The sequence below is a fragment of the Amphiura filiformis genome, unplaced genomic scaffold (genome assembly GCF_039555335.1).
Source record: "Amphiura filiformis unplaced genomic scaffold, Afil_fr2py scaffold_152, whole genome shotgun sequence".
NCBI classification, from domain to species: domain Eukaryota; kingdom Metazoa; phylum Echinodermata; class Ophiuroidea; order Amphilepidida; family Amphiuridae; genus Amphiura; species Amphiura filiformis.
In genome coordinates, this window is record NW_027305616.1 from 13,636 (window position 1) to 22,673 (window position 9,038).

Sequence of the window (9,038 nt, forward strand, 5' to 3'; positions counted from 1 at the left end):
ATATTCTCCCAAAATAAGGTGGTTGAAGAGTCTCAGAAGTGCAATACAATTGTTAGCATGGTTATAACCTCTTTTAAACTTAGTCATGCAAGATATACCAAAGCATACATTTTTTGAAAGGGCCACCAGGCCTTGTGTTTTAAATTGCATATTTTGCCTTTCCATTAATCCACTCTCTAGCTCAAATATTAATGAGCTCATTTGTGTATTTGGCCTACATGCTTGTCATTAATCCACTGTACAGCTCAAACACAATCATTGATCAACTTTGCAATCAAATTTGAGCCCTTGACTATAAAACGTTTGCAAAATCAAAAAGAAAATTTATAATGATTTTTTTTCTTCAAACAGTGACCCCAAAACAGTTCCTTTTGGTTTTAATAGTTAAAGAACATTGAAGGCTACTATTGTTATATATACATCAAAAAATTAAAACAAAACTATTTTATATTATTGTTAGTCACTCGACAAGTTATTGACTTAAGTTAGCCCAACTGGTGCCCACCTGGACTAACATAGCGCTAGTCAAGCCAGCTGGACTAATGTAACATTAGTCCAGCTGGCTTGACTAATATGCTCAAAATAGTCGATCCGACATGACTAACCTCAAGCTAGTCCAGCCTGCGGACAACCCTAATTTAACCATACATGCAGTTGCAGATTGGATAGTCTGATATTAGTGATAAGGGTTATACAGTTGGGTAAACACAATAATATAGTCACACAATCAAAAGTTTTGATGGATCAATTTTGCATGTGCATCAAATCATGAATCAGAAAAGTTTCATGTGCATGATTCAGATAAATCCATCTTTGACAGGCAAAATTAGTGCAAGGTTCTTTTTTCACATGACTTTTTTTGTGTAACAGCTTAACTCGTTATTTTGCACAGCTGATGTATGCAGGATATACAGCATTTTTTCTTCTTGATGAGTTGGAATTTTTGGAAGTCTATTCCTACCACAGTTGGGTCACATTTCAGCAGCACCTGAAGGCAAATTATGCAAAAAGTTACTGTTAGTTAAACTTCAATTAGCAAAATGAATATTCCCGCTTTCACATGTGGCGGTTTTCTGAAAAAAGTACCAGTGAAAAATTCGAAATTCAGGATCATCAAAATAATTTACTTTATTTACAGTTTAATACATGTATAGTGTACGGAGCCCCTGAAGTGACATGGAAGAAAAAAAGCGACTTTGTAACTCTGGGCCCCGAAATAGTAACTTGGGGGCCAAGATAGTAACTTGGGGCTTGAGATAGTAACTCGAGCGCCCCAAGATAGTAACATGGGCCCTGACTTAGTAACTCGGGGTCCAAGATAGTAACTCGTAGCCCCGAGATAGTAACTTGGGGCCCGACTTAGTAACTCAGGGCCCGACTTACTAAGTTGGGCCCTCAAGTTACTATGTCGGACCCCAAGATAGTTCTTTTTCTTCCGTGTCAATTCAGGGGCTCTGTAATAGTCCCATCAATTAAGGGCTGAAATCAAAACTCGACCGGGCGGTTCTGTCCAGGTGCCATTGTTTAGAACAATAGCAAAAGGACAGGCGGTCAACCGCCAGTCGAGTTTTGATTTCATCCCTAAACCAACAACAATTTTTTTTTGATGTTTCAAAATGGGAGCTTAATTTTGACAAATGACAACGGGTAGGAAACTTTAAGAAGTTCTTACACCTCCAAAATTTTGGTTGGTCATGTATTTCCACACCATTTTTTAGAGTCCACCATCAGGGACAGTACTTAATACAAATATAGTATACTGTCTTAAATTGCACAAGCAGTTTTAACATATAGAACCAAAAATGTGTTTCATAATGGCCATAGAACCATCATTGGTGGCACCGGGGCATTTGCCCCCCCAATATTCCCCCCCCCCCACCCCATAGTCGAATTTTATTAAAAATATGTTATTATTAGTCATGATAAACCCATTTCGTTGAACTCAAAATTCTACTGATGTTTATTAAAATTAAAGTATTCACTAGTAAAATGGTCATAAAGAGTTAAAAATATCAGATGATTAGTGACAATAAAAGTAATTGAATGCAACTTTATCTTGCATAATTATAATGGCTCACTTTAATACTGAACAATTCTAATTTTGGAATCTACCAGTTTATTGATAGCGAACCCCAAAAATTCGACTATGGACTTTGAGTTGTAAGCAGAACTTTACCCCCTGGCCTTTGCTCTCTAAAAACACACTGTCAAGCATACTTGTTTATCAGTCCATTAACCACAAGTCAGCCTCTTAGTCAGGGGTGTGATTGTTGCTTTTTGAAAAAAAACCCTAAGGCAATGTTGCGGCCGGGGGTCCAGGGGCCCGCTTAAGGGCCCCTGGTGGGGTCCAGGGGCAACGCCCCGGTGGGGGTCGAGGGGGCGAAGCCCCCCGAAGCCAGAGGGGTTTTACACACTTGAGCACCACTGGAGATGCAATTTCATGGGGTAAAATGCAAAAATGAGAAACTGTTAAAATACTTCACTTTATAGTATAAAAACATTTATTATTTGTGAATACATACTTCCAGTATCATATCATTCACATACACATGAGAAATTGCATCACCATTTTTGCACAGTACAGTGTGTCTATAAATCATCCAGTCAGGGTTCTAATCTAAGGAATTTTCATTTTAAAATTGGAGATTTTCTCATATCTGGAAACTGAAAATTCCGGAAATGTGACATCTCTGTTAAGCATTTAGCTCTTGGTCCAGGGCCACTCCAAAAGCGAAAAAAAAAAAAAAAAAAATCCGGAAAAATCACACCCCTGACAAGTACGCTAGATGTTTGATGAGAGATTAACTTTCGGCGTCAACACAAAAAAGCGCCATAAATACCACAGACAGTTGTTTACGGTGTAGTTAATGGTAATGGCGCGGGCCCAGACGATTTAAACCATAGCCAGGTGTGGGCGACCAATCACAAGGCAGATCCCTTTAAAGATGCATTACATCATGGCCAATTTTAGTTAGGCCAGAAATTGGCCTAACTCTCCATAGAGTCCCGTGTTAAAAATCTTAACCGCAAGGCAATGTCAGTAGTCCACTTGGGAAGCTAACAAACAGAGGGAGTAGGGTGACTGATCAGATGTGAAAATCTATCAATTGTGCACACATTAATTAAATCAGAGTTTTAAGCTTAAATACAATATCCAGAGTATGCACAATGGGCAAGTGGACTACGGGGTAGTCTACCCCCCCCCACTTATTCTGAAAAATGATCACTTTTTGCAGCAATTTTGCACAAAATTGGATGATTTTGCACTCATTCACTTTGCCACCCCCAAAACCAATCTCTGGCAGCACTACGGGGGGGGGGGGGAATTTTTCTTACTCCCCAGTTTTTGAACTAAAATTACAGAAAATTTCACTTTTTGCAGCAATTTTGTGCAAATTTAGAAGATTTTGCCCCCATTCACCCCGAAAAAAATTCCTGATGTCGCCACTGAGAACCAGTTTATAACATCTAAACATGGTAAACGGAACATATTTCAGGTCTAAAATATCACGGGGATTATGAGAATACATGAGGTTTCTTCTGATGCAAAATGTCTCCATTTTGATCTAGGATAAAGAACAGTATGACCGGATGAGGCTGTTGATCTGGTCACACATTTTTCAGTTACCTTTGGTATTTGAACGAAATCATTCAGACTAGTTGTATAATGTTGGCGTTGAGTCTTTCAAGCTTCACGGTTGCATCGTCAGCCACAGAGCCTATAAAAAAATTCATGGAATTAAAATGGGATTTGACAAACTGTCGATTGTAGATTTTGGGTCACAGTTGTTATTCTTTAAAAAAGTAATTAATTGCAGACCATGCACATAGCATTTTTTTGCCTAAGTTGTTGCTAATTTAAGGTACGGTATGATATATTTAAATGAGTCATATTTGAAATTTGATTTGAATTTTTTTTTTTTTTTGCAATTTTTGGCAAAATTTGTTGAAATTCACTTCCCCCTTCATGGGGGGGGGTGAATTTCAGGGGCCATGTCACCGAAAAAAAATTCTGGCACTGCCACTGTACTTAATAGAACTATTCAAGTGTTCATGAAAGTTAAAATTGTGAAAATAGGGCTAGTTTTTCAATCCAAATTCCTGTTTTAATTCAATCGTTTAGAACAAAATAAGGGTAAAATAAAGCTCAAAATGCAATCTGCAACAGGGGTTGTTTTGAATTTTCTGACAATCATCATCATCATATGTTATGCCTTTGATAAATTTATATTAAGGGAGCCCTGTGCAATAATTGTGAGCCCCCTGGGGAATTTTCAAATGGCAGAAATGCTTGCTACCCCACCCCCCTATTGGCTTGGCAAAAATTGCTCTTGAACTTTACGGCCAAGGCCCACTTTTAGAGCATTTTATTTTTAGCATTTTAGAGCATGTTATTTAAAAGACGCCCTATGAATGTGTGCCAATTATTGCTTGCCCTCACCCGAAGTCACCCCCCTTATCGGAGCAGTGCCAAAATTGCCCCCCCTTTGGCTGGCCAAAATAATCTTGCCCCTACCCAATTTTACCTCAGGGCTCAGTGCTCATTACACAGCCCTTAATTTAACTTGGACTATTGGATAACTTGGGTCCCACAAGTTTATTTTTTTTTGTTTTTTTTGGGGGGGTGCTGATTTTGAAAAGGTGGACTTTTTTCCAAGGGGGGGGGGGCAATTTTGTAAAAAGTGGACTTTTCCTCAAAAATTTGGACATTTTTTGGCCAAAAAGCGTAAAAACCTGTTTTTTGCTCGATATGCTCATAAATTGTCATATTTTGGGACTTTTTGTATACTTTTGCACCCCCCCCGCACCCCCCCTGCATATGGGCCTGCATCTAGGGTGTATTGCTGGCACTACATGTATTGCTATACAACAACAAAAAATAGTACACAGGCCTACATGTTGTATCACAGTGTTGTATACTAGCTGCTATGTACATAAAGACTGGCATGTTGATGGCTTGTTATGCCGGCATATGAATGACATTATTTTTGGTCTTTCTGATGTAATATTATAATAATTGCAACTTTACATACATGTAATCAACACAAAGCAAGACTTACATTGTAGCGGAAGACATCTTCTACAAAATCTTGATGCATTTAATTCCAGGACATTGGGGCAAGAACTTGAAGTGTTGCTCTGCAGTGCAGTGTTTTCGTGTAGTACAGTATCAGTAGTTGACTCTGACAGTTGACAGTTGTGTTTCCCCGCTTAGAGTTGGGTCAGAGGTCACATACCACAGAGTGGCAAAATTTAAACTTGAAGCTAGTCGAGCAACCTAGTCAAGCCGGCTTGACTAACGTTAAGCTAGTCCATCTACCTTTACCCCATATTCCTCAATTCCTGTCTGAAACAACAAAATAAAATATTGATACAAAGTAATAAACATTTTGGTCATCTAAATGTTTATTCATATCATTTTCAGTACCGCGGTAGTTATTTAAAAAGTCACTAAATAACACATGTTCCAATTCTTTATTCTTGTCTGGGGCTGTGCAATAATTATGAGCACCCCTGGGGGGTAAAATTTCCAAACGGCTCGCCAAAAATCACTTGCCCCCCCCCCCCACCGGCCCGCCAAAAATCGCTTGTTTTCCTAAGCATTTTTAGAGCATTTTATTTAAAAGGCGCCCCAAGAATGAGCGCCAAAAATTGCTTGTCCCCCCCCCAACCCATAGTTTTTGACCTATGACCTCCAGCAAACCACAAGCCATTTCAGCATGAAATACATATTATTTGGATTTTTCTACTTATATACATGTATGTAAATACATAGGCCTATAGGCCTAAGCACTAAGCAGAGAGGCTGCAATAAGAGTCATGATTTAAGATTTAAAGAGGCCATATGATTTTAAGGTTTTTGTGCAGCACTTTTGGACAAAGCTTCTAATGGTGATAAAATTTATTTACACACATTTTACCCGGCTGGAATTCATTCCTGAAAAGTGACTTGATATTTGGGTTGAAAAATGCAAAAAAGCTATACCGTAGCTTTTAAACAAAATTAAGTACCGTATGCAGTTCAGAATAAGCAGTTCAAAATAGAATAGGCCTAAACACCCAGGCGCAAGGCGTATGAAAACTGGATGCCCAACAAGAGCCCAATTTCAGAAAAAGTAATAAAAATTTTTTAAATTGCCGCATAGCGGCCATCGCGTCGCACTTGCGCGACGCAGGGTGGGTGTCTAAGGGTTGATGTGATCATGTTCCCCCTCAGAAGTAAGAAACTTTTGCCAAATGAAGACCTAATTGAAGTGATTTGGTGGACCATTTTTGCACTATTAGTTTGTAAAATCTTAGTTTGAAAAAGCCGAGAATGTGTGAAATGAGCAGTCCATGAAGTCTTTTGTGGGGCTTTTGTGGACAAGTTTTAATTGGCAAATGTCGAAAGCAGAAGCGAAAATGGCTGGCCGCTTGTTTATCCACTACGCAGGAGGTGTCTGAGCCTGAGGGGGATGTTCCCCACACAGAAGTTGGAAAATGAATGTCCAATTGAAGCCATTTGCTGCATTATTTTTAAACTTAGTAGATCAAAAAAGGGGGGTGGGCAAACTCAATTTGCAAAATTTTAAATGTTACACTTGAGTGACATTTAGGCCCGGGGGAGGGGGGGGGGCACTAAATTAAATTTTTGGTAGGGGTGTGCGGCGCGGAGCGCCACACTTTGGGAACTACGAACTAATTTTGGGGCAAAATAGGGGCTTGATGAACTGAAATTTCAACATATTTGTGGGGCTCTGTGAACTACATAAAATCGGCCAAATTATAGGCTTGAGCTAAAATTTCCAAATTTTTGCTAAAGAGCTACAGTTGTCAATGAACTGGAGCATATTGCAAATGTGGGGCTTAAGGAACTGCCGGAGAGCCTGAAAAAGGGACCCTTGACCGGCGCACATACCCGTACCACCTTTACATGTGAGTGCCCCCCCCCCCCCGGGCATTTAGGCCTATAAAACTTGAGACTCGCAATTAAAGCATGGATCGATGTTCAAGTAAGCAGAGTCAGTCTTAATAGGCATGTCGACGGGCCAGCAGTAATTTTCACATGTTTTTGTGCCGAGGACCCGCCTTCAAGTAATGCCTAAATTAATCACAGGCCTAGCCTAGCTAGGGCCTATGCGCCTATATAAATATAGGGCCTACTTACGAACCAAATGTCCGTTTTAGGCATGGGCCTATGTGCAATGTAAGTATTTCTCTTCTCCTTTTCTCCTTTGTCTTTTTCTCCTTTCCCCCTCTTTCTCTTCTCTCCTTTTTCTTTGCAAAAGAGTGGAACACCTATAAACCAAAATGCATTGCAAGGAGGCATGCCAATGCAAGTCATAGTTTCACCAGAATGAACTTGTGTCTTCTAATGATCTAATAAACTGTTCCATTAATCGTGGATTCAAATTCAGTCAGCATATTTACCACAAATATGTCATTGTCATATCTCCTAGTCCTATATCATGTTCATCATTCATGTTCTTGAGCTGACATGCATGACATGACACTCTCCGCTCGCGGAAAATGAAACCAAATGAGATTTATGCATGTGAAATTACAAGATTTTTTTTATAGTTTATACATACCTATTCGATGCCGTCAGTGGTCAGCCTGAATCCTCTAACATTCTGTTAAATATGTATATGCTTTTGGGCCAAGATATACGAATAAAAACCTTTTAAACGGCATCTAATTTACTTTTTATAAGCTTAAACACATCCGGTGATTGATTAGAATTTTTATGAAAACTTAAAGACAGCTCGTGGTACTACCAGCTCTGGGCCAGCAAAAGTGGCTTGATGTGGCCCATTGGAAGGGGCTCCACATATGGTCCAATCCAAGTGTAACTTTTGCTGGACCACACGAAAGGTCCTTTTGTTGATCCAATCGCCGGTACCAGGTGTGGCCCAACACTGGCCCAGTACTGGACCAAATCGGCCAAGTTCCCTGTGAACTTCTACCAGGACCGCGACACTCCGGCACTTGTTGGAAGACATGAAGTACAGCAGACAGTACATGTACAATGTGATTTTCTCATTTATAATTAGGATTACGTCATTGCCAGAGCTTGTTGATTCGTTCATTAGAATGATTGACAGCGGTGGGCGGACTTATACGCTTTGTACCGCTCACAAAACAAAGCTCTGGCAATGACGTAATCCTAATTATAAATGAGAGAATCACATTGTACATGTACTGTCTGCTCACTCTACTGTATTAGATGTCTTCAACTGCGGTATAGCACGGTATAGGCAGTTTGCAGAGAGTGTCGCTTCTCTATCTTTATTTTCTCTGCTTCTACCAGTACCCGGGACCAGTACTGGGCCAGTAATAAGCCGCTTTATCACTCGCCCAGTACTAGCACCAGTACTGGGCTAGAAAAAGTCAGCGCTAGCACTGGGCAAGACAAAGTCGGCTAGTACTGGGCAACTACTAGCGCGCTACGTATATGGCTCGCAATTGTGCCGGATCAGTGCCAAGTGCTAGCCGACTTTAACTGGCCCAGTAATTATTTCACCAGATGTGGCCAAGTACTTGTGGGTGACGCGCTTATACTAGCGAAACAGTTCCCAATCAATTATGTTTTGAGTTTTTCACCCGTTTCACCATGTTCACGCGTCTGGTTTTGAAGCCAGTTTTAGGCTTTTAAATAATATTAGAACTTCCTCGTTGTGGATATGAATTATAGGCCCCGATGCTGAGCCTTCGTATAATATAAATGGCAACTTTTTTTTAAAGCAATTTATATTAAAAACAAGGCTGGCCTTGCCAAGCCTCATGCATACGCATAGGCATAGTATAGCAAATGCACGAATACCAGGCCGACGTCTACATGTCTATTCCAACTTGTACGGTATAAATTATGTAACACCCTATTTTTGAAAGTTTGAGTAGGCCTAAATAAGGAATCAGTACAATGAGAGTTGTAAATTGTAACGGCCTTCAAAAAAATGATACGGTAGACCTACATGCCTTGTGTGTAGCCGAAATGCAATTTATTTGGATCAGCTTAGGCCTAGGCCTATCGATCAGTGTTCTTTCTCAGTGAAAAA

The 9,038-nt window shown here is 40.0% G+C and overlaps 1 long non-coding RNA gene across 1 annotated transcript; it reads right to left on the reverse strand.

The window, feature by feature from the left end:
* Window positions 1–791: 791 nt before the first annotated feature.
* Window positions 792–7,927, reverse strand: LOC140145153 (uncharacterized). The gene is made up of 4 exons (XR_011857995.1): window positions 7,572–7,927; window positions 5,061–5,347; window positions 3,629–3,719; window positions 792–988 (listed from the first exon to the last, which is right to left on the reverse strand). It is a non-coding gene; the product is annotated as an uncharacterized lncRNA (long non-coding RNA).
* Between the last annotated feature and the right edge of the window lie 1,111 nt (window positions 7,928–9,038).